Source organism: Eschrichtius robustus, chromosome 1 (assembly GCF_028021215.1).
Source record: "Eschrichtius robustus isolate mEscRob2 chromosome 1, mEscRob2.pri, whole genome shotgun sequence".
Taxonomy (NCBI): domain Eukaryota; kingdom Metazoa; phylum Chordata; class Mammalia; order Artiodactyla; family Eschrichtiidae; genus Eschrichtius; species Eschrichtius robustus.
The window spans coordinates 83,593,120-83,620,918 of NC_090824.1; the positions used below are offsets into that span (position 1 = coordinate 83,593,120).

Here is a 27,799-nt window from a genome sequence, read left to right on the forward strand (position 1 = left end):
TGTATTCACATGGGCTTTCCTTTGTGAGTACACATCCCTGGTGTCTTTTTGTGTGTCCAAATTTCCTCTTCTAAGAAGGACACTAATCTCAGATTGGATTAAGGCCTACCCAAATGACCTCATTTTACCTTAATCACCTCTTTAAAGGCCCTGTCATATAGTCACATTCTGAGATATTGGGGATTAAAGCTTCAACATATGAATTTTTGGAGGAGACCACAATTCAGCCCATAGCAAAGGGTAACTTACTTTTCACAATAGTCTCTTCTAGCCCTTTTGAATTTTGTATAATTTGATGTTATACCTCATTAAAAATAAATAACTTCAAAACAACTGCTAGGGACCAAATGTTTATGTCTCCCAAAGTTCATATGTTGAAACCTTAATCTCCAATGTGATGGTATTTGGAGATAGGGCCTTCGAAAGGTAATTGGGTCATGAGTGAAGCCCTCATGATAGGATTAGTGTCCTTATATGAAGAGACATGAGAGAGCTTGCTTCACTTCTTTCTTTTGGCCATGTGAGGATACAGTGAGAAGGCAGCTATCTATAAATCAGGAAACAGGCTCTCACCAGACACTGGATCTACAATTGTCTTGATCCCGAACTTCCCAACCTCCAGAACCATGAGAAATAAATGCTTGCTGTTTAAGCCACCAGTCTATGGTATTTTTATTATAGTAGCCTGAATTAATAAACTGACTCAGATAATGACCTTGTAATAAAAGATATCAAGCCGAAAATTTGACTTCCTATTGGCCCAGTAGAAGAGGGCTCTATACAATTTGGTGTGACAGTTAACTTGAATATTAAAATAAACTTGAATACAGGTGAGTGTCAGTTTAGGTGAAAATATGCTTGAATTCATGAAAAAGATTATTTACTTTGTAAAGTATTTATTATATGATTACTTTAAATGGAAAGCTTTCAATATGATTCACCTTGCAGACATTTTCAGAAGTATTTTACTGCGTAAAGGGTATCACACCTGAACATTTTTATTAATTTAACAATTTAATACTGCCAAAGTAATATAACAAGATTTTCATGTAGAACAATTTTCATTCTTTGACATTCTATTCTCCTTTGAGTTACATAGGTTATGTATCTGTTTAACAGTGAATTCACACTTACATTTGAACAGAATTTAAAATGGAATGAATGGAAATACTCTTAACGCAGTAGCCATAAAAAGGCAGTTGTATATATTACTCACAGATATTGCATTATTACCATGATAATCTAACGACTATGTGCTTCCTCGGAGGTTTTAAAGAACAGCATGAACAGCCATCTTTCTGGTTTAAATATAGACATGTCTAGAGGCAAGGGGCTATTTGGGTAGTTCTTAAGATCCCATTCTGCCTTGTGATTACCGTAGCAACAGTTGTAAAGAGAACACAAAAGCTACACCTTCTGTAAAACTTGATACATAATTTGGAATTTTTATAAAGATGGATACCAAACACATTTCATCTACTAAAATCATTTCTTTTTTAAGGTAAATATAGGACTACACTAAATGTTAATGAAAAGAATGTGTCACCAGAACACGATCCATTAATTGCTGATTTTTCATGACAGTTCTTTAAATTCTAGACTACACACCACTATCTCAAGAAATTAGAGAGATGTTTTTGCTCTTTAGAGCTGGCATTATATCAAGGCATGAACTACCTAGTGTTTTTCACTGAGAATGCATTCACTGAGAATACAGTTTGTGAAAAAAGTGGTCTGCAAATGCTCTTCTTAGTTCTATAATAATTAGGGTAGCTACCTGTAGAAACTTTCAGTTGTAACTAAATCAAAGATCATTTCTCTTAGGGATGGGGTAACTGTCTTCAGGGAGGCTATAGTTTTTGAGTAATGACAGTTGCATAGAGATCCTTTACAAACACATAAACACATGGCCCATCTCTCCCTCAACACCATGGCCCTCACTTCACACTTTACAAATACATTTGTATATACCATAGTAGGAAACTGGATTAAGTATTTTGACAGCAGACATATATTTGTACTTAACTCGACAAGCTGTAAAAGGCTACATGAATTCTAGACTTAAGAAGAAAATATTAAGTACATGTAAGATCACAATTACTGATGCTTTTAGTACATGTTTACTCCAACCTGGAGTGTCTAGTGATAGATTCCTTCTTTTTGGGAAAATTAGACATACTTCCCCAAAGAACTGAAATCATACTAAATGTCAAGAACCCAGCTAGAAAGACAAATTCAAGTTTCACTAAATGATACCACCACCATTATTATATTGTAGCCATTCTACTAGATTATTGCCACACTCAAATCATGCATTAACCACTATTTTGGAATATAGTTTATCATGTTAGAGTAGATCACATTTCTGGCATTCTACAAGTGAAAATATAAGGTCAAACACTTCAAAATGGTGTGCCTGGCCATTGGTACAGCATAGATGAGCTCCAGATTAACATGTTCAGGTACAACAAATACTCTTGTTGCTGTACATAATTTCTGATGTGTCCCCTCAGCCACAAGAAATAGAGGAGCAATATTTTTGAGAGTGCCGTAAATTAGGTGGTGACCATTTGTTCCTACAAAAGTAATATTTTTCCATCTGCTGGCAAACAGCTTATGAATACAAACAGCAGATTTCCCAAATGCCTGTTTAAAAGTTTCAGCACAGTATTTGTAGCATCATTTTACCTCACCTGTAGATATTGCTCTCTGAAGCTGCCTGTTGTAGCAAAAAAGGCAAAACTGGAAAGACCCATCCTATCAGCTTGTGTGTGGTTGTGCGTGCGTGTGTGTGTATGCATGTGAGTTTTCTTCTTTTCAGTGTCCCTTTGTTTTTCCTTTTGCTTGGTTTCTTGACTCCCTGGAAACCATGACTGTGCCTGTCTCTTACCTTCCTGCTGTTGGGTCCAGCTTAGGTATCTGGTTTCTAGCCATGAATACATCATCTGCTGGCTATTGGTCTTATATTAGGGTCTGTCTGTGTCCCCTTCTTTCTTACCAAGATGCAATGTGGACCTCTTTGATTGCCCAAGGACACTCAGTTTTGGCTTTAGACTAAGTATATACCCACAGAGGCTACCATAACTCAGTCCTGCCAACAAAACATGTTATTTAACCCTATATAGACTTTTGAGGGCTGAAAACAATTTAAAATTGGAAAATTCATCAGCATAATCTCTGCAAAAGTGGGAAAGAGTTAGTCTTCCCAGGAGTCCCTATGACTGAGGGAATGGTCTTGGGAGGAGACTTAAGGCTTGCTTTCTTGTCAGCTTTGTGATCTTGAGCAAACTTTTTCTTAGAACTGGTGTAATGCAAACCTTAAGGAGGTTGGCAGACACATAATTGGCATGGATTGAATGGGTTCCTACTTTTAGAGGCATTATCTCATCTCAACCTTATAAGATGCACATTTGACCTTATTTTTACTAAGAAAACTGAGGTTCATAGAAGTTTATGTGACATATCTAAAATCACAGCTATGACGTGACACCTCAGGAGTTCCAACCCAAGTCTGGATTTGTATCCACATAGCCTTTCTATTACATTAAAGTTGGCTGTGAGGATGCAAAATAAAAGCATAAACAAAACAAACATCAAGAACAACAAAACTTATTTAAAGATACTGAAGAGTAACTATGTTATAAATAACAGCAGAATTAGGAAGAAATTTACCTTTTGAGTAAGACTCTATCATGGGTGAAACTGTCCAAAGGATTATTTGATATTACTCTTAATACACTGTCTGGGGAGGTTTGTTTTGAGTTTTTCTTAAAGCTTATAAAGTTTTAAATAAGATTTTAAGATAAAGGCTATTCTTCAAATAATTCTTTCTTATGTCAAGTTCTTGGCAAGGAGCTACATTCAACTGCTGCAGTACAAAGAACTGGCAGTTGTAGCAGAGTTTCTGAACATTCTGACTCTTTGCTGTGTTAAACCTGGTCTCCCTCCTTCTATCTGGTAAGGTTAATCTGGCAAACTCTTACAGTAGCAATATTCTATTAGACACTCTCAGAGCTCAGCATGCAAAGAAACACTTGGGGTTGAATTGTCTGATCTGGGTCTACATGAGACTCAATGAAGTTGATTTTCCTAGTCATAACAAGACTGTATTTTCAGAAAAAAAAGTGCCTTCAGCTGGTCTAATTTGGTACTCTTATTCCTCAAATATTTTTATTAAGGAAGATAGTAAAGCTTAGATTTTCCCTCTTCCCTTTGTATCATCAGCTGTGTTTGAAGTAGATTTTAATGTTGTTTTTACCAAGGTTCCACCTTCAGACAGCAGCTTTCATCACCAGGTTGGAGTCCTCGTTCAGCATTTTTAGAGCAGTCAGGGGTGAGGCCTTCCTGCTCCCACAGCCCCATTAATAAAGGGAGAGCTGGCTCTGCAGCCACTGGCCACAGCTCCCAGCGCAGCAACCGATCACAGTGCAGTAGTAAATCAGCCCTGCGTGTTTTCCTAATTTTAGGTTTGGTCTGACTTAATCCATCTAATAGGAAAAACATCTGGTCTAGTTTTACTTTTAATCTGTTCTTTACATCAGGAACCTTATTGCCCTGGGACCAAGTAGTAACAAGAGGTCGGTTCTTGTACCTGGGCATGGCTATGCATGGTCCATGCCTAATAAGGGCCTGATTTCCATTTATGCTTTTCAGTCCTTTATAGGCCTTCATTAACAGTAAAGCATTGACAGCACAATCAATTTGGGATTGTAAATTCCTGATTAGTGAAAAGCCTGTATTGTGACATATCTTGGGTCAAGGGGAGCTGAATACATAATCTGGGGTAAAGGAGGTGGTTAAAGTTATTTTTCAGTGATAAATTTGCAAAGATCTGAGTGTTTAACAGCATTTCCATTAAGGATAAATATTCTAAAATATTGCGTCTGAGTTGAATTTTACTTTTACATGGTTGTATTAGGGCATACAAAATATTATTTTTTAAAAATGTATGGAAATATCTTAGAGGAAGCAATAAAATACTGTCATATGGAGTCAGTTTAGTTTCTGTTTATATTAGGCATACAAGAAAGCACAGCCTATTTAACCTTTTTGAAATGACCATAAAATGACTTCATTTTAACATTTTTGACTATAGTAAGAAGCAGTTTGGGGTTTTAGAAATCATTTCATTGAAAAGGACCAGGGGTCATTTGGTTTCCCAAATAGCATTTTCCACTTACTTTGTTTTCCTCCTGACATTCATCTCTGATTATTTTTCTACTCCTAGGTCTCCTTCTTCCTGATGCCCTAGCTTCCAGAACTCTTTCTCTCTCCCTTTTGTTTTTTTGTTTTTTTTTCCTTTTGTTTTTGAGAGAACTTTGATATAGTGTGAAGATGGATTTTCTGATTCAGCAGAGATCAATTGTTGCAAAGATGCCTATCTCTCCACTTGGCTTTCTACTCCTCTGAATTGGTTAGAAAATCACGGACAACATGAGGTAACAGGGGACTCTGTAGGAATTAACCTTAAATAGCCCCAGGCCTAAAAGCTCTTCCCAAATCTACAGTATGTTAGGGGACTTTCACTCCCCAAAGTAATGTAGCTGTTTATGCACTCCTGCCTCTGAGTTCCTTTTAACTGGGGCCAGAGGAGGACTGCATAAGCAACATTACTTCGGCAAGAAGGAATTAATTATTGAAATCAATTATTACATCTTTCCGATGACTGTAGTCAGTCCTCAGCGAGTTGACATAAAAAATACTTGTCTCAATGGCTGTCTCTGTGAAAAAAGACTGAAATAAATCAAAACGAAAGGGGACTGACTTTAGACTTGGTTCCATTCCATCTCTTAGGATTTCTCAAAAACTTTACTATTTGGGAGTTAAAAACAGAAAGATTTTAACTCTTTTCTTCCATGGATGGAGAATTATGTTTCCTACATAGTAAAAGGACTTTTTTTTCTCATAATGTGGAGAGTTGTTTTGAATTTCTGACATGTAACTATGAAAACTGATTTGAAAGTGACTGGAGCCTTGCCCTCATTGGTGTTGTCTGAAGGCTAAACTGGTATCTCTTGAATCCGCTGACTGTATTACTTGCTTCCTAATCTTTGCCAGGCATGCCCTCTTCCTTTTAACTTGTTTATCTTGGAAACATTGAGAATTTACTTGGCAGGCACTCTCTAATAGGCGAGGTCATTTACCATTAACAGACTTTTTAGTATATAGTAATAATATGGGTGAACATTCAATGGGAGTATTTCACAAGATTCTCTGGGAACAGAGGGTCACCTTATGAGTAAAAACAGTTAAATGTAAACACATTTCCATTAATTTCAAGTTGGGTTGTCAACTTTTTTAAATCGTGAAACTAACTCGTCATCTATGAGAAAGTGATTGATTTGCAATAGCTTTTGGAGATAGTATGATTCTTAGAAAATAAATGAAGATAGAGCCCAAGACTGGAATATATGCTTAGTCATTCCCCTGTGCAAATTTACTACTCAGTGGCAGGGAAAATTTGAGGACCCAGCAAGCTTGAGGCCCTACTGATACCTGAAAATGCAAAAAAAAAAAAAGGGGGAGTGCTTTTGAGGCAAATTTGAAAAGAAAGGGATAGGTTTTCCCTTAGAATAGAAAGGATTCCTCTGGATCAGGAGGAGGAGGTGAGATACAGAATAGTAATGAGTGTAGAGAGGTCAGTAAACTCCTGGGAAATTAGTCCAGTAGACTGGACAGTTGCTTTGACCCCAAAGAGAGGAAGGCTGAAATATGCGTGTAGATGGCCTCACAGAGATGCCCAGGCAAGGCCCTGAAGGAAGAGCCACTGCTCAAGGAAGCCTCGTGGACAGGAATCAGGGACAGGTCAACCACAAACAATGTGACTGCCAGCCATCACTCCCTTCCCTATGTCCTTACTCACATTGTATTTTCAAAGTACCCTGGCCCTATGTAAATCTCCTGGGACCTAATCAACCTTGAGGAAGAGGAGTAGGAGCCCCCCAAAATAGTGATATTAAATTTTCTGCTAATTCAGCAGAATCAAGGGATAGGGCTTGAAAGAAAACGGAAATAGGCTTATAGAAAAATGAGGTAGTGTGTATTTCTTGCACCCTGAATTTATGAACTGTGATTTCTACCTGTTGGAAATCCCATCCTTCATGCATATCCATTCAAACTGTCCCCAAATCTCTGCAGCTCTGGACTGGCTTATGGCTTATCTCTTTCCCACTGTCCTTCTTTTAGAGCTTACTGTTAGCAGAGACTGTGGCACCTAAAAATTATTGCTATGTAATCCAGATTCTTAATAGAAATTCCAGGAAGCTCAATTCTGGGAAGCATATGTGAATTGAAGGGAAATAAATATTCTTTTTTTGGGGTCAAGAGGAGTCATGAGTAATTTAATGTTGGCATCCTCCTGTGTCTCTGGTCCTCTCTGGAACCAGTGACAATGATTAGGGACGAGTCTCTGTCTCTTGCCTCAGAACCTGTGTGGGAATGTGTGGTTTCCCATTCTTTCTCTCTAACTGTACATGGGCATTTCAGTAAATGTTCCTGCTTTCTCTCTTTGACCTTAATAATTGATTTATATAGCCAAATAGATTTAACAAATATTTAATAATTCCCACTGTGTAAGGTACTGCTCAAAGCCTTGTCCTAGAAATGAGAGATATAATAATACAAAATATTGAATAGAGTGGGAGAGAGGCTGAGTGAAGAGACAAGATGAGTGTGATGTGTATGGGCTGACTTCAGAAATAAACCTCAGGTTTTGTGAAGGGCTCACTCTGTGGCTGCGGTGCTGCCTGTGCCTCCAGCTGGGCCTGGGCCCCAGAACAGCAGGCGGTGGGCCGGGCACAAAAGGGAAGGGAGCTCCTGGGTTGAGCAGGCTGTTTCGGGAACAGGACTGATTAGTACTCCCCGCATTTATAACCCTCAGTCATCGGGTCAGAAGCCGAACCCCGCTAGTCCTCTCAGACCGCCAGCTGCCTGGCATTTCTCAACATCTTCCTGTGGTTCCTTAAAACAGTTCAGGCCATGCAGCCACTTCAATTCAGTCAGATTTCTCTTTGGGACGAAACAGTGCAGTGTGTGGTCAGATTTCTCTTTGGGATGAAAGAGTGCAGCATGTGGTAAAAGCTCAGGGTTTCCGTGGTGTTGGCACTCCAGCATCTTCTGCAGGACATCGTTCTTCTCAGCGCAAACATGAGGTTCTGCGCACAGCCTGGTGTGGATGCAGGGGAGAAGAGAAGGAGGAGAAGACGCTCTGACACAGCAGGAGTTGGTTTCAGTGAATGAAAATGGGAAGGATGGACTCCCTCTTGTTAGAGCACCGGAATCACAATTAACTGCTGAATAATCATTGACAGGAAGACACTGGAACTCACCAAAAAAGATACCCCACAACCAAAGACGAAGGAGAAACCACAATGAGATGGTAGGAGGGGCGCGATCACAATAAAATCAAATCCCATAACTGCTGGGTGGGTGACTCACAAACTTGAGAAGACTTATACCACAGAAGTCCACCCACTGGAGTGAAGGTTCTGAGCCCCACGTCAGGCTTCCCAAACTGGGGGTCTGGCAACGGGAGGAGGAATTCCTACAGAATCAGACTTTGAAGGCTAGCAGGATTTGATTGCAGGACTTCGACAGGACTGGGAGAAACAGAGACTCCACTCTTGAAGGGCACACACAAAGTAGTGTGTGCATCGGGATCCAGGGGAAGGAGCAGTGACCCCGTAAGAGACTGAACCAGACCTACCTGCTAGGGTTGGAGGGTCTCCTGCAGAGGCAGGGGGTGGCTGAGTCTCACCACAAGGACAAGGACACTGGCAGCAGAAGTTCTGGGAAGTACTTCTTGGCGTGAGCCCTCCCAGAGTCTGCCATTAGCCCCACCAAAGAGCCTGGGTAGGCTCCAGTGTTGGGTCGCCTCAGGCCAAACAACCAACAGGGAGGGAACCCAGCCCCACCCATCAGCAGACAAGTGGATTGAAGTTTTACTGAGCTCTTCCCACCAGAGCAACAGCCAGCTCTACCCACCACCAGTCCCTCCCATCAGGAAACTTCCACAAGCCTCTTAGATAGCCTCATCCACCAGAGGGCAGACAGCAGAAGCAAGAAGAACTACAGTCCTGCAGCCTGTGGAAAAAAAACCACATTCACAGAAAGATAGACAAGATGAAAAGGCAGAGGGCTATGTATCAGATGAAGGAACAAGATAAAACCCCAGAAAAACAACTAAATGAAGTGGAGATAGGCAATCTTCCAGAAAAAGAATTCAGAATAATGATAGTGAAAATGAACCAGGACCTCGGAAAAATAATGGAGGCAAAGATCGAGAAGATGCAAGAAATGTTTAACAAATATCTAGAAGAATTAAAGAACAAACAAACAGAGATGAACAATACAATAACTGAAACGAAAAATACACTAGAAGGAATCAATAGCAGAATAACTGAGGCAGAAGAACGGATAAGTGACCTGGAAGACAGAATGGTGGAATTCACTGCTGCGGAACAGAATAAAGAAAAGAGAATGAAAAGAAATGCAGACAGCCTAAGAGACCTCTGGGACAACATTAAACGCAACAACATTCGCATCATAGGGGTCCCAGAAGGAGAAGAGAGAGAGAAAGGGCCTGAGAAAATATTTGAAGAGATTATAGTTGAAAATTTCCCTAACATGGGAGAGGAAATAGCCACCCAAGTCCAGGAAGCACAGAGAATCCCATACAGGATAAACCCAAGGAGAAACATGCTGAGACACATAGTAATCAAATTGGCAAAAATTAAAGACCAAGAAAAATTATTGAAAGCAGCAAGGGAAAAATGGCAAATAACATACAAGGGAACTCCCATAAGGTTAACAGCTGATTTCTCAGCAGAAACTCTGCAAGCCAGAAGGGAGTGGCATGATATACTTAAAGTGATGAAAGGGAAGAACCTACAACCAAGATTCCTCTACCCGGCAAGGATCTCATTCAGATTCGATGGAGAAATCAAAAGTTTTACAGACAAGCAAAAGCTAAGAGAATTCAGTGCCACCAAACCAGCTCTACAACAAATGCTAAAGGACCTTCTCTAAGTGGGAAACACAAGAGAAGAAAAGGACCTACAAATCCAAACCCAAAACAATTAAGAAAACGGTAATAGGAACATACATATCGATAATTGCCTTAAAAGTGAATGGATTAAATGCTCCACCCAAAAGACATAGGCTCGCTGAATGGATACAAAAACAAGACCCATATATATGCTGTCTACAAGAGACCAGCTTCAGACCTAGGGACACATAAAGACCAAAATTGAGGGGACGGAAAAAAATATTCCATGCAAATGGAAATCAAAAGAAAGCCAGAGTAGTAATACTCATATCAGATAAAATAAACTTTAAAATAAAGAATGTTACAGGAGACAAGGAAGGACACTACATAATGATCCAGGGATCAATCCAAGAAGAAGATATAACAATTATAGATATATATGCACCCAACATAGGAGCACCTCAGTACATAAGGCAACTGCTAACAGCTATAAAAGAGGAAACTGACAGTAACACAATAATAGTGGCGGACTTTAAAACCTCACTTACACCAATGGACAGATCGTCCAAACAGAAAATTAATAAGGAAAGACAAGTTTTAAATGACACAATAGACCAGATAGATTTAATTGATATTTATAGGACATTTCATCCAAAAACAGCAGATTACTGTTTCTTCTCAAGTGCGCACGGAACATTCTCCAGGATAGATCACATCTTGGGTCAAAAATCAAGCCTCAGTAAATTTAAGAAAATTGAAATCATATCAAGCATCTTTTCTAGCCACAACGCTATGAGATTAGAAATCAATTACAGGGAAAAAAAGTAAAAAACACAAACACATGGAGGGTAAACAATACGTTACTAAATAACCAAGAGATCACTGAAGAAATCAAAGAGGAAACAAAAAAATACCTAGAGACAAATGACAATGAAAACACGACGACCCAAAACCTATAGGATGCAGCAAAAGCAGTTCTAAGAGGGAAGTTTATAGCAGTAGCAGCCTACCTCAAGAAACAAGAAAAAACTCAAATAAACAATCTAACCTTACACCTAAAGCAACTAGAGAAAGAAGAACAAATAAAACCCAAAGTTAGCAGAAGGAAAGAAATCATAAAGATCAGAGCAAAAATAAATGAAATAGAAACAAAGAAAACAATAGCAAAGATCAATAAAACTAAAAGCTGGTTCTTTGAGAATATAAACAAAATTGATAAACCATTAGCCAGACTCATCAAGAAAAGAGGGAGAGGACTCAAATCAATAAAATTAGGAATGAAAAAGGAGAAGTTACAACAGACACCGCAGAAATACAAAGCATCCTAAGAAACTACTACAAACAATGCTAGACCAATAAAATGGACAACCTGGAAGAAATGGACAAATTCTTAGAAAGCTACACCCTTCCAAGACTGAACCAGGAAGAAATAGAAAATATGAACAGACCAATCACAAGTAATGTAATCAAAACTGTGATTAAAAATCTTCCAACAAACAAAAGCCCAGGACCTGATGGCTTCACAGGTGAATTCTATAAAACATTTAGAGAAGAGCTAACACCCATCCTTCTCAAACTCTTACAAAAAATTCAGAGGAAGGAACACTCCCAAACTCATTCTATGAGGCCACCATCACCCTGATACCAAAACCAGGCAAAGACACTACAAAAAAAGAAAATTACAGACCAATATCACTGATGAATATAGATGCAAAAATCCTCAACAAAATACTAGCAAACAGAATCCAACAACACATTAAAAGGATCATACACCACAATCAAGTGGGATTTATCCCAGGGATGCAAGGAATCTTCAATATACGCAAATCAATCAATGTGATACACCATATTAACAAATTGAAGAATAAAAACCATATGATCATCTCAATAGATGCAGAAAAAGCTTTTGACAAAATTCAACACCCATTTCTGATAAAAACTCTCCAGAAAGTGGGCATAGAGGGAACCTACCTCAACATAATAAAGGCCATATACGACAAACCCACAGCAAACCTCATTCTCAATGGTGAAAAACTGAAAACATTTCCTCTAAGATCAGGAACAAGATAAGGATGTCCACTCTCACCACTATTATTCAACATAGTTTTGGAAGTCCTAGCCACAGCAATCAGAGAAGAAAGAGAAATAAAAGGAATCCAAATCATAAAAGAAGAAGTAAAATTGTCACTGTTTGCAGATGGCATGATACTATACATAGAGGATCCTAAAGATGCCACCAGAAAACTACTAGAGCTAATGAATGAATTTGGTAAAGTTGCAGGATACAAAATTAATGCACAGAAATCTCTTGCATTCCTATATACTAATGATGAAAAATCTGAAAGAGAAATTAAGGAAACAATCCCATTTACCATTGCAACAAAAAGAATAAAGTACCTGGGAATAAACCTTCCTAAGGGGACAAAAAGACCTGTATGCAGAAAACTATAAGACACTGATGAAAGAAATTAAAGAAGATACCAACAGATGGAGAGATATACCATGTTCTTGGATTGGAAGAATCAATATTGTGAAAATGACTGTACTACCCAAAGCTATCTACAGATTCAATGCAATCCCTATCAAACTACCAATGGCATTTTTTTACAGAACTAGAACAAAAAATCTTAACATTTGTATGGAGACACAAAAGACTCCAAATACCCAAAGCAGTATTGAGGGGGATAAAACGGAGCTGGAGGAATCAGACTTCCTGACTTCAGACTATACTACAAAGCTACAGTAATGAAGAAAGTATGGTACTGGCAGAAAAACAGAAATATAGATCAATGGAACAGGATAGAAAGCCCAGAGATAAACCCACACGCCTATGGTCAATTAATCTATGACAAGGGAGGCAAGGATATAAAATGGAGAAAAGACAGTCTCTTCAATAAGTGGTGCTGGGAAAACTGGACAGCTACATGTAAAAGAATGGAATTAGAACAATCCCTAACACCATACACAAAAATAAACTCAAAATGGATTCGAGACCTAAATGTAAGACTGGACACTATAAAACTCTTAGAGGAAAACATAGGAAGAACACTCTGACATAAATCACAGCAAGATCTTTTTTGATCCACCTCCTAGAGTAATGGAAATAAAAACAAAAATAAACAAATGGGACCTAATGAAACTTAAAAGCTTTTGCAAAATAAAGGAAACTACAAACAAGACGAAAAGACAACCCTCAGAAAGGGAGAAAATATTTGCAAACGAATCAACAGACAAAGGATTAATCTGCAAAATATATAAACAGCTCATGCAGCTCAATATTAAAAGAACAAACAACCCAATCCAAAAATGGGCAGAAGACCTAAATAGACATTTCTCCAAAGAAGACATACAGATGACCAAGAAGCACATGAAAAGCTGCTCAACATCACTGATTATTAGAGAAATGCAAATCAAAGCTACAATGAGGTATCACCTCACACCAGTTAGAATGGGCATCATCAGAAAATCTACAAACAACAGATGCTGGAGAGGGTGTGGAGAAAAGGGAACCCTCTTGCACTGTTGGTGGGAATGTAAATTGATACAGCCACTATGGAGAACAGTATGGAGGTTCCTTAAAAACCTAAAAATAGAATAACCATATGACCCAGCAATCTCACTACTGGGCATATACCCAGAGAAAACCGTAGTTCAAAAAGACACATGCACCCCAATGTTCATTGCAGCACTATTTACAATAGCCAGGTCATGGAAGCAACCTAAATGCCCACTGACAGATGAATGGATAAAGAAGATGTGGTACATATATACAATGGAATCTTACTCAGCCATAGAAAGGAAAGAAATTGGGTCATTTGTAGAGACGTGGATGAATCTAGAGACTGTCATACAGAGTGAAGTAAGTCAGAAAGAGAAAAACAAATATCATGTATTAACGCATATATGTGGAACCTAGAAAAATGGTACCGTTGAACTGGTCTGCAGGGAGGAAATTGAGACACAGATGTAGAGAACAAACGTATGGACACCAAGGGGGGAAAGCGGTGGGGCGTAGGGGTGGTGGTATGATGAATTGGGAGATTGGGATTGACATATATAGACTAATATGTATAAAATGGATAACTAATATGAACCTGCTGTATAAAAAGTAAATTTAATAAAATACAAAAATTAAAAAAAAAGAAAAGAAATAAACATCAGTAAAGCCACCACTGAAATATTAGTATTAGGGAATGGTAAGAGTCCAGGTATCAAGGTAAGAACTCACAGCAAGTCAAAATTTCTAAAGCTGGAAATTTGAATTCTGATATATGAAATTATTCAATCACCTGTCACGGTTTCATTTTATTACACCAATATTTTTCTAAAACTACCTGTTAAAAACAAAACTGTTGGTAAGATTTTATTAAGGAAGAGCTCAGAAGTGTGTGTTTTTCTTCTTTTTGGAAGTCCAGTACTTAATTGATATTTTGCTCAGGTTCTCTGGAGGTAGAGCCTGAGACAAGAATTTGGGTGCATGTTGTTTACTGAGTGGATGCTCTTGGGAGAAAAAAGGGGAGGAAGTAGGATACAGTAAAGAAAAGATCTAAACAAGGATGTGGTTCACAGACTGATCCCCCAGGGAGTTCTGAAGCATAAATTGTACCTTAGATTTGGTCTTTCACAATGAGGTTAAGAGTTGACCTTATATACTTCCATGTGAGTCAGTCATTGGCTGGAGGTTGTTCACACCACCTCGTCCAGTGTGTGTGTGTGTGTGTGTGTGTGTGTGTGTGTGATTTCCCAGGTGAAGTGGCTCTCCTTAGGTCAAAGACTATTCTCCAACACTCACAGCATCTTACACTTACCCAGTGAAGGGGATCTGTAAAGGGTACCAACGGCATTCACTTTATTTGAAATTCTTCATTCCTAACATTTTTAATATTTTTGAAAAAGTTATAAATTTAAAATGTTTAATTTAACATTAAATTAATATTATTTTTAACATCTTTAGTAATTTTAACAGCTTTCCTATTTAATATACTAAACATGCATTTCATATTCTGATACTTTGTTACAGCAAAATTGTTTAGCTGCTCAATGAATTATTTTTGATGAGTGGTCGAATTTTGGAGTGTTCTTAAGCAATATAAATATTAGTAAATCCTAATGTTGAGTTACTTTATAGCAAGGGATACTAGAAGTGTTACATGTCTATATTTTATGGATTCCTTACCCATTCCTATTCACCCAGAAAATGTTAATAGGATATGTGCTTTCAACAAAAGAAATTGTTTTATTTTACCCAAACTTTTCCATAGAATGAAGTAATAATCTTAATAAACAAAGTGATAGGAAGAATAAGTGGGGAAAAGTATAATTGGCATTCATAAAATAAGAGAGCAATGGCAGTATTATAAGTACAGTATTTGGAACTGCCTTTATACATTTGGAGGTTAGCACTAAGATTTATAAATGGCTAGGAAGCTTCAAATTTCTTACAAAGGTCATCACTGAGTGTTAATAATAGGTATTGAGAATATGCATTTTGGTGAAATGAATGGCTATTTTTAAATTTTTTATAAGACCACACCAAAAAATGAATTTTAATCTATTAGTCAGCCTTAAGAAAGGAGGGGGAAAAATTCTTGATTATAAGAGGTCATAAACCACAATGAACTCCTGACTTGGTTCTTCTCTACTTTCACCTTAATGGGCCATTTGGACTTATGCAGGAAAACACAAAGCTCTTCGGGTTAAATTGATCATTTTCTCTTCTAACAATGACCATGTAAGAGTCTTTGTACATCAGATACTGTTACTGAGGATTCGAACCATTTGTAAATTTGCAGGATTCATTCCACATTCGGGGGGTTAATGTTTCCTTACTGGCTAACTAGGAACTATTTGAAGAGTTTGAAACTTGTTATTTTCACAGTGTTACTGTACATAGGTCTCCAGAGTGTGGGAGCTTCATAAACAACACATTTTGATCGGAACAGATGTACTGTCTCTCTAGAGGTTAGGAAGTTCATTATAACAGACAGCCCACCTAACATCCATTTGGTTAAACTCCATTAGGTATTAAAATACAATTCGAGATGTCTGAATGAAAAGTTTATTCAGTGATCAGCAGAGTATTCACATCTCTTCCAGATGAGGAAATGTTTACTCTCAATAGCAGTGGCCACATTCAAGTGATATATATTTGTAATATTGACTACTGTGTGGGTACTACTGATGGCTTTTACTGGTTCCTAAAATAAATGTCTTCTAGCAGCACTTAAAAGACATGATCTTAGCCACTTTCATATTCCAGGGAGGGACTAATGCTATCGTCCTCATAGGATAGAAAGGAAATACGGAAGCAGACAAAGGGAATACATGATATTCTTATATGTTTTTGATTCATGTTTCACCTATGTGGTCATTCTGCTCTAGCAGAAATTATTCTGTTCTTTCAGGGGAAAAAAACATCTACTTTAGGATTAGCTGGACAGCAAATGGCATCCCTTAAAGCAAAAGGCTTAAAGAGGAAATTATGAAATAAATTAAATTCCTTTCAAATGAAATATGATTCCTAGGAACAGTGATCAATTTTTAGTTGAGAGGTAGTGAATGAGGTTAAATCATGAATTCACACTTTCCCTTGTGATCTTCAAATCAGCACTCTTAAATTATCTTCTTTAAAGGCTCAAAGTCACTTGTTGTTTTATGCTTCTCTCACGTTCCTGGTGCTAGCATATTAATGGTCTTTGCCATTTGTAGAGTAGCAAGCTGCTAGATCAATAAACGTGCTTAGCTGCTTGCCATTAAAATTGATCTGTACTATCCTTCCGATTGACGTCACATCCAGTTGTAAATATCATCAAGTAAGCTGTCAACTCATTTTCATTATGAGTGTTTTTCATTTCAAAAGATGGACTTCAGTAGGACAGCATGTTAGGATTTTTCTTCTTTATTTCTGACATTTCCCCAATAGCGTCAAGTGCATCATTAAAGGAAAATCAGGATTGGCCAAGAACTTTTTAAAAGAAGGGGAAATAACAACAGCAATAAAAACAACAAACAAACAAAAAAGACAAAAACTAGGGGCTTCCCTGGTGGTGCAGTGGTTAGGAATCCGCCTGCCAATGCAGGGGACACGGGTTTGATCCCTGGTCTGGGAAGATCACACATGCCACGGAGCAACTAAGCCTGTGTGCCACAACTACTGAAGCGCTCGCGCCTAGAGCCCGTGCTCCGCAACAAGAGAAGCCACCGCAGTGAGAAGCCCGTGCACCGCAACAAAGAGTAGCCCCCGCTCGCCACAACTAGAGGAAACCCGTACACGGCAATGAAGACCCAATGCAGCCAAAAATAAATAAATAAAAAATAAATAAATTTATTTTTAAAAAGACAACTAAAGAGAAAGAATGTCAGAAATTTCTATAAAAATTGAAACTAGCAAGATGTGGATGTTCTCTTTCACATGTGAACCAGGCCCAGGAGGCCTTTATGAGTGTCTGGGTTTGCATAAAAAAAAATTATAGTGTTATATTCTTGGAAAGATATATTTCCAACAGAGTTTACTATTCGGACTTCAAAGGTGTATTTGTTTATATGATAGTTGACCAAAAATTCTTCCTGAGAAAAATCCTGGTATCATCTGTAAACCATCAGAATTAGTGTCATATGGTGGCAAGAGTACCTACCTGGATGTCCATCAATGTGAAAATCCTGGAACGGTCATAGTTTTTCTAATGGAATGTCAAACTTACTATGTTAGTTTGGTTTCTGAAGAATATTCCTCTGTCCTCATCTAGCAATACGGAACATAGGTCCCTAGGTCTTTGTTTACTATTCAGCTCCCACTGAAAGTCTGAGGAGCAATATTTATTGTAGATGATTTAAAGGTCATTTATGCCTCTAAAAACTCTAAACTGGTACAAATATAGTAGAATATATATGTGTTTATATGTACACATATATAGTTTATAAATAAACAAGCATATAAATATATTGGGGGTGATAAGATGCACACAGAAAATTAGAGAGCGTTTTTGGATTATCACATAGTCTAGTTATTACATATTTGGACCATGTTAGTTCAACTCTTCACAGAATTATTATTACTCAACTGTTTTTTACATTAGAACTCAATTGTTAGTTAAAAGGTATGCAAGAGCCATTTCTATAAAATTTATAACTAAATTTGTTACAAAAATAATTAAGATTATAATCTGTATCGCTCCACATATCCTATATGGAGTTTCTACTAAGATATATCTTTTTAGAGTTCAATGCTAAGCAAACTTTATTTTTATAAGAATCTGGAATCTTCTTCTTTGCTGATAAATAGAATTGTTTAACTGATATTTCCATTTAGTTTCTGCTGCCAGGAAGCTCAGAATTAAATTTGAAATACACAGTAAAAAATTAAATAGGTGTCATAGCATAAATATGTTCTGCATATATGCATTCTTGATTTTATATTTTTATCATTATTATCACTTTACATAAACTCTCTCAAATCTTTTGTGAAAAGAGACAGGGTATAAGTAATTATAAACAAATAAAATATTGTTTATCAGGGTGCCAGTTTAGGTTGTCTTAAAAACTTGTCAACTTTCAGTAAAAGTGAAAACCATGAATTATTCACTTCAAGAAAGTCCATATTCTCTTTGACAGAATGCACAGAATTTACAGTGCTAATATGACCTATGCAGTGAATGCCTACTCAGTAATATACGCTAGAATATTTACTGTATCTTTGCTAATCTTTCCAACCACCTTGCAAATAGAGACAATGTATCCCCATTTTTCTGAGGGTCAGGGAGCTTAATTTATTTATGATCACCTACCTAGTAGGTGATAGAGCCACTGCCCAAGTCCCACACATGAAATGAAGAAATAAACTCTGTAGAGTATAAGTTGCAGAGTCTAGTGTACTTTAATTATAGGAATGATAAGTTCCATGTCTTGTGTATCTTTGTTTTCTTGGGTGCCAGTACCTGGCAAAGACTAAACGCTAAAGAATATTTAATACATAATAGATGTAACAAATGAGTAAATGAATTGTGAGTAATATTACAAATAGCAGAAGTCATATAATGACTATAATAATATGTAACAGTTATATAATAAAATATTTGGGCTCATTAATATTTGTATTATTTGTATACATGTTATATTTAAACTTAGAACCTATTACTTCACAAGCATTTCATTGGTGATTCTATGCAAATTATTTCACTGAATTTTACAGAAAGTCTGTGAGGTAGATATCCAGGAAACCAGCTTCAGAAAGCATAAAGCAGTTAGCTGGAGATTGTGAGTTAGAGCTCATAATCATATAAAACTTTGCTGTTAAGTGATCCTTATTTAATTGGTCTTTAATTTTAATGAGTGGGTTCCATATTTTATAAATCTACTCCATCTGCTCACAACTGGATATCAACTTAGTTGATCATTCCTCCTTCCTGGAGACACTTTCTTCACTTGGCTTCTAGGACCTCATACTCTTTCAGGTTTCTCCCTACCACACTGGTCAATCCATTTGTCCTTTTTGTTGATCCCTCTTCTTTTCTTCAAGGAGTAGGATGCTGGTGTGATCCAGTGCTTAGTCCTTGGTCCTTTTCAATTCTCTGTCAACACTCGCTCCCTTGGTGATACCCAGTATCATGGCATAAAATACAATTTTCATCACTATTTCATATGACATTTCTTTTTGGATATCTACTAGGCATCTCAAACTCAACCTGCCCAAATCATATCTTTTCTCCTAAACTTGCTCTCAGTTTATCCCCTCCCAATTGAAGGCAATGCCATCCTACCAAGTGCTCAGGTCAAACACCTTGGTGTCATGGTGTAATACCCTCTTTTTCACTCTCTTTCATATCCCATTTTCATTACATTAGCAAATCCTGTTGGCATTACCATCTAAATATATTTAGAATTGGATTATTGGATCAATTTTTATTGTCTCTATTGATACCACCCTGATTTAAGCCTTCCTCATTTCTCTTATGGATTATCACAATCTCCTCCTAACTGATCTATCTGCTCCTACCCTTGTCCGTTACCATCAGGAGAGCAACCATGGTGATCCTTTTGAAACTTAAGTAACATTTCATCAGTTCTCTTCCCCCAAATCACATAATGGTTCTCTATTTTACTCAGGTGTAGCTCTACACGTCCTGGCCTTCCAAATTCTCTTTGACATCCTCTTTACTACTCTCATCCACCTTACTATTCCTTTAATATGTCAGGGAGGTAATCATTTCAGAACTTTTTATTCATTTCAGAACTTTTTTCTGGCTGTCTCTTCTATGTGGAATAAGAACATTCCAAATGTGCCTTTTCTCAATGAGGTGAGGTATATAATTGAAAAGGGCCGAGGACTAATCACCTAATCAAATAGGGTGATTAGGTGTATACCCTAATCACTCTATTTAAAATTGAATTCTTATCCTAATTCCCCATACCCTGATCTACTTTTTCTTTTTTCACCAACTTATTTCTAATATAATACATTAATTATTTCTTGTGCTTTTCCTTTGTTTATTTTTTATGTCAACTTGCTGGAATATAAACTTCTTAAGGGCAGAGGTATTTTTTTAAAAAATTATCCATATATCTCAGTCTCCTGGAACAGTGTATGAATTATAGTATATGCACAATAAACAGTTGTTAAGTTATTTCTCAATGTTAAATTCACATTGAGAAATTACAGTGCATTTTTGAAGGTACTACAGGGTCAACTATCCTAGGACAAATTGCAACTAACTTTTTGTGATTATAGGCAGTTACTATAGGCAGGTTCATATTGCACCCTGCTTTTAAGGTTAAATCAGAGATGATTGTGATGTAATGCAGTGTGTTCCTTTGACCAAAGAAGCCCCTAAACCTGTTAAGGGCACATAGAGGCATGCCCTTTTCTTGCCATTTGACACATTGCCACTCTGTTTATTGATTATCTAACAAAGATCTAATAAAATGTAGCATTGCTTATTACAGGTGGTTTCTGCTTATGTTTTAGCAGAGGTAACATCATGTTTGCAGGCAGATACAGCAAGAGCAAATAACATTTCTCTTCCTGGCATTCATTTTCAATGCCTTGCCTCTGGGAAGTCATTGTCGAAAAGTGTAGACTATCTAGTACATGTATTTTTTGGAAATCAGAGACTCATACACATCTGACTCTAATTTTCACCTTGGACTATTTTATCTCAATCCTAACTAATAAGTTGTAATTGACATATGATCTTTCATTTGTCGTTAGGAAACCTCCTGATTATTTTTCTTTGTGTGTGTGTGTGTGCAGGCCCAGAAATATTAAACACATTTTTAATAAAAACATCACTCCATAACACAAATATTTTCATTTTAATATATTATCAGCTTTTGTCTACTTATATGTATATTTTTCATAGTTGAATTTGTAAAATTTGTTTAAATTTAATGTTTTTCTTTCTCCAAACATAACCTCCAATTGTTAGCTAACCATCTATGCTGCTCAGTGCTGAAGCATTGAGTTTCATAAACATTGGAATCCAGTAATGATAGGGAAACCCATAAAAAAAGGGCACAACTCTCCCTTTAAAATAGACTTTTTTTCTTCAATTTGGTGTATTTATTTTCTTTCAAGCATCTGAGTGAATTTCCTCTTTAATCACAAACAGAAAATGAAGTGATTAAATTTGTGATGAGTGTTATTAAGTATACCATACTACAAATCATTTTTCTAGGTCTAAAACATACAGTGAAAAAAATCTTAGTATTCTCCACAATTTCATTTCCTATTTTTAAGGAAAATGTTTAAATTTAATTTATTGCTTTTATTGCTATTACTTTGCTTTCTCAAAAACAACAGGTACTCTCTTATAATGTGTTGCTTAATTTTCTTGTCTTGATTAACAATTTAGATTGTCTTGGGTTTTCAGTCTGTTTTGTGAGTTTAACCCTCCTCCCCAAGTTCTATATTCATTTTGCTAGGTTGATTTAATTCACTCTAAATTAATTAATTTACAATTAATTAATTAATTCCCCCTTGACAACTGCCTTAGTGGCATCACAACTCATGGTGGTGTGCCTGTTCTAATTAAAATCAATATGTAGTGCCTAATGACATAGTCTTATCTACTAGAAATACTAAAACACTAGATGAAACACATTCTGTTTTTAGACCAAGATCCATATGACCTAACACCATTCAATAGTACAACTACAATAAAATACTTATTTTGTATATTAAAATATAATATGATTAAGATCATTTATATGCCAGTCACTAATACCCTAGTAATCAACACATTGTCTGGAAATTAAAATGACACTGACCTTTTAAATCAGATAAATCATTACCCCTCCATACAAGTTATCCACTTTAGATTTCAGGGATATGTAATGCATTCATTCAAATGCCATCTAATTTTCTAGACTGATCATGAAATAAATTCCAAATTTGTTGCAAATATTGCTAAATTTGTTGCAAATATTGCTAAATTTGTAGAGTAGGGGGGTTCATCTTAAAAGACTTTTTAGTTCCATTTGTGAATCTGACACTGACCTAAAATAACATATTGGGAGGAGACAATGTTACTTCTGTATCCATCCCTCCTGGAACAGTACTGATAAAATTTTATAGTGGGCTGGTATAAGAATTAAGTTATAGTCTCCTCCCAATTAAAGAACTGCCAGTTTATTATACTCTGTATGGCAGAGAAGGCAGAGAGAGCTCATTTGATACTAGTTGAAATTTGGCATAGAATTTTATATAGCGTGTGCTTTGTCTAATTAATGGTTATGGCTATAATTTTAAAAGAGATGTTTCAGATCATATGCATTAAGCTGAAGAGAAGCTATGCCTTCCTGAGTTGACCAAAAGGTCTAAAATATGTTCTCTACAACCCAATTTTCTAAAAACATGTTACTCTATGCTTGTTTCTCAGACCTAATTTCTTAGGTCAGCCTTATGATTTCTCCTTTTTCTCTTTGACTATTTATGTGTCATGTAAAAAATTAGCATCTTTAGATACCATCACAATCTATATAAAGCTAAACAATCAATATTAAAACAGTGCTTAATCTATGCAAAGGTCTGTGTGGAAAGCCATATAAGATCAAAGAAGTTCCTGCTGTCAGAGAGCTAACACATCTGTTTTCTTCTTAATGTCTATTTCTCCCTTCTCAACACTCAGAAATGATCAATTTTGATCTTTTTAAAAAACTATTCCACTTTTCTTTTTTTTAATTCAGATGCTTTCATTTTGGCTTTTTTTGGATGATTCTTCTTATTTTATCTGGATTAACTCTTGCCACAATATTTTGCTCCCCAATTTAGAAGAGTTTCCTTTAATTTTAGTCCTTTAGTTTACTCTCTCTAATGAACCATTGAGCAACATAACCCCTATCTCATATATGTGGAATGGTGAAAGCTTACTTCAGTAGAAACTCGAAACAAACAAACACTAGTTCTGTAATGCATCTGTGAGATGCAATTCAAATTATTTATCCCATGGGAATCACTGGTTATACAATATAAAATAAAGTACCTTTCAAGGGAATAACCTAACACGAGTGTTTCTCCTTATCAATGGCAATATTAATCTTTGTTGAAACCTACATGGAGGGTAATTCTCCTAGTAAATCTGGTGACCAGGGTAGTTTGTGCATTCAATGACGTGTACTAAAATAGCAAATCAACATTTTAAGTTTAGAAGACTCTTGGGCTTTCTGTTTTTAATCAGGGTATTGATTCTCTTGCCCAATTGCCTCTACCACCAAATACAGGCACACAACTCTGGCATACACTATTCATTATCAAAACCAGCCACTAACATTTACTTTTCACTTGTATGCACTAAGGCATTCTGGGATCTATCATGAGGTGCAAAGAATGATCATTGAGATCACTGATCTGGTACTATTCTTCATTGTAAAAACAATATCCATAAAGCAATGTGACCATTTATCTCTCCTCTGTATTGTTTTAACCTACACCCATAGATGATTATATTTTACATTTTAAATACTTAAAAATATAGAAGGGCAGAGTACATAATTTAAGAATACAAAATTGAATATTGTATTCAGTTGTAAATGAGGTATCTTCCCGCACTGTTCCAGTTTCTCCTCCTAAAGGAAAACATGTCCTTGGTTTATGTGCCCTTCCATATTCATTATATTATCTTTACCTATTTCTACCTTTATCTATTGATCTATCTATTGTCCTTTTAAAAATACCTATACTGACAGATTATATATATTATTACAAAGTGAATTTTGTACACTAAAAAGTATCTGTTGAACGACTCCAACTAATTTATGTAGGTACTTCCCCTCAAGGAAGGGGAACAAAATTCTCCACTGCTTAAGTGTGAGATGCTCATGGGAATTTTGTTCTAAAAGGTACAGTATGGGAAGGGAGGAAAAGAGTAACTTACAGTGGAGAAAACTGGCAAACACTACTTTAGCCAGTTAAGAGATAAGTCATCAGTAATCAGTGGTCATGGGGATAGCATGTACCCTTGATATCATGTGATAAGGATGATTTACCTCTGTGGTCTTCCTTCCTAAATCCCATAAGCTCATCTAACCATTAGAAACATATCAGACAAACCCAAATTAAAGGACATTGTGCAAAACACCTCAATAGTGCTCCTCAAAACTGTCAAGATCATCAAATACAAGAGAAGTCTGAGAAACTTTCACAGTCTAGAGGAGCCTAGGGAGATTTTATAACTAAATATAAAGTGATATACTGGATGGGATCCTAGAACCAAAAAAGTACATTAGGTAAAAACAAAGGAAACCTAAAAGTATGGACCTTAGTTATTACTAATACACCATTATTGGTATTAGTTGTGAAAAATGTATTGTAGTACTTGGGTATGGGGTATATGGGAACTCTCTGCAACATTTTTCCAATTTTTCTGTAGTTCTAAAATTTTTCTAAAATACAAAGTTTGTTGAACGTTTAAAAAATACCCTTTGTGTATGGCTGTATTGATATTTTTGTTTACTATCATAACCTACCTCGTACAAGAATTTACATATTTCAGATATGATTTAACTTTTGGAAATAAATTATAATTTTAAATAGAATGTATAGAATATTCAAGATTACTCTGTATTATTCTCTTAATCATATTCAATTTTATATAGTATATGACCAAAGAAATGTAAATGAGATTGCTTCATTTATAACAGAAGTATTGGAATATAAATGTGAATAATTTCCACAGCTAAGAGTATTCTACATTCCTATCACTCTTGGACTATATAGTGTTTAACATTTTCATCAATGATGAAGTAGATTTCATGCAGTTCTCCTATGGTGAATATAACTCACTTTGGATTCTAAGCCTGGATAATAAGTTAAAGTCACAAAAGAACAAAATAATATACATACTTGGAAAAGGTTGGCTGGATTTAAGTGTAGCTATAGAATTAACTGTATATTACAGGACATGATAATGTATTACAATAATGTGCAAAGTAGGGATGTGTAACTGTTGGCCTAACACCACTTAATAGATGTCCAGGGTAGGGCTAAGGGGGTTTCTGAACAGGAGCACAGAGCTTATCAGGCTGGTCAGACAGAGACAGTGGTAGCCCTGGAAGCCAGACCTGCTCAGAAAACCAGATGCAGAAGTGGGGGAATGTTTAGTGAGGCAAGTGGAAAATGAGATTCCGGGAGAGGAAAAGGATCAGAGCTGGGAAGGTTCAGCAAGAAATAACTTCGAAATTCATTAAATGAGTAGAAGAGGCCATAGGACCAATATGAATGTCAACATCTGGACCATTTGCCAGGAGCACTTATTTTCATATCTTTGTGACTTTATAAATGCTGCTTCTTTTATTGGGAACACTCTTCTTTTCCTTTTTCATTAACTTCAATTCCATCTTTACAATTCAGTTCTGATATTATATTTTGGGTAGTGGGGCAAAGGTCTCTAACTCTCCAGGTTGAGTTAGGTGCCCCTTCTTTGTGCCTTCATGGTGTCCTGAACTTTCTGTCTATTAGAGACAGATCTGTTGACCTGAACTGTTTCTGTTTATCTGTGAGTCTCCCGCAATCATTTGTGAATTCCTTCTCTTTTCTGTTGTTTGAATCTCTGTATGTTCCATTCTTAGTGCGATGTGCAATCACAGTAAATACTCTCCCTATGCTTGCAGAATAGGAAGACTGGCAAAAATGAGGCAGGGTACCCATAGTGAGGCCTCTCAAGTATTTGACAGGGTATCAACAGAGAAGGACCTAGATTCCAATATTTTGTAATTCAGTGCAGACATCATGAGCCATGAGGCAATCCTCAATTAATACCTTGCATTGTTTAGATCACAACACAACCTATACACAATCTGCAAACACACAACCAAAAGCAGATTTTAGGGAATTGAAAGGAACTAGTGACACAAAGATGACAATCTGTAGGGAAATAAGACTTCAAAAGAAAGAATAAAGGAACTGGCACTTTGTTTCTTTAGGGGCCTAAAAGAGAAGACAATTTAATAAAAACCTTCACGGCTAGACAAGGAATTTCCATTTGAACTAATGACAGAAGAGAAAGTGAACTCAAACTTGAGTACGAGAAGAAATTACCCAGCAGTTACAACTGTTTATCATTAAGATATATTTAAGGAAGTTGTCGTACAACTTTATTCTGGATAGATTTTTATCTACTGGAGTTAGTTTATGCCTAAGCTTGTATGAAGTTGAGTCAGGGAGCTAAATGATTGCAAAATACTTTGTCCAGTCCTAAGATTCAATGGTTCCAGTGGTGAGAGTTCATTTCTACTTATAACATTCATCCTGGAGATGTCTGATTCTCAAAGTAAACTTTAAGATAAGGCATTACAGTTTGGATCTTCCCAAATGATCTCCTCTAAGTTGTTCTACACACTTGAGCCTCCGATGGTCATGAATCACTGCTAATCTCTTAGAAACATATTTCTCCAGATAACATCAGTTTCTCTCAGAATATGGAGAGGAACGAAGGATTGCATTTCTTTTATGCCTCTGCTGAGAATAAATGTAGACATTTACTTGAGACCGAAGAAGTTAAGATCATTTGGGGTTGGTATCTGGTTTATAAACAGGCAGTTCTTTGTATATAAACCCAGCTGACCCAAAGCAGCATCTGGCTTGTTCCTTGTGGTAATTGTGTGCTCAGACAAAACTCCCCTTATATTTTCCTTTAGTCACATTTGCCAGTTACCACTAAACCAAACAAAATCTACCTTCTTTGTCAGCCTGGTAACTTATTCTTCAGTGATAGTTTAGAGAAATCTCTGAAAATATAATACATAGTAATATTAATACTATGAGAATATTTATTTCGGGTGTTATTTAACTAGTTATGAAAGCACTTGGAGTTTTACAACAGTAGAATAAATTCTGTTATTATGTCGTTTCAAGGACTGTGAAGTCTGTTCTAAAGCAGCTACAGAAGGGATGGTCCCCTTCTTCCTCCCATTTACTTCTGCATTTAGATCTCTGGAAGAAAAAACACTCCAAAAGACCTAAAAACAAAAGGCAAGATGAGCACATTCAAGTTTTCTTTTGAACTTGTAGCTCTGATATGCAAGTAGCAAATTTTCACTTGAAAAATAAACCCTCACAACCACCCCTCCGCCCTGCAAGGGGGAAAAAAAAAGGCCTGAGGCAAACATAATCAACTATTCTAGGAAAAATTTAAAATATGTATGCAGCCATAGGGAATTCCAGTATTTGAGTGGAAATACGCAGTTCCAACTGCAAGATGCTGTTAGGGTTACCGTGCTCTGACCACTTAGGCTGAAAGTGAAAGAGGCATTAATTAAGAAATAACGATCAAGGTATGGGGCATTTCCTGGGGATTAATGACCAGCTGGGGGAGTTGATAGCCC

General features: G+C 36.6%; 1 long non-coding RNA gene across 1 annotated transcript in view; it reads left to right on the plus strand.

Moving 5' to 3' along the window:
- The window catches only part of LOC137767672 (uncharacterized), a 346,176-nt gene that overhangs the window by 267,337 nt on the left and 51,040 nt on the right, over positions 1 to 27,799 (plus strand). The gene's annotated exons all lie outside the window — the stretch shown is intronic.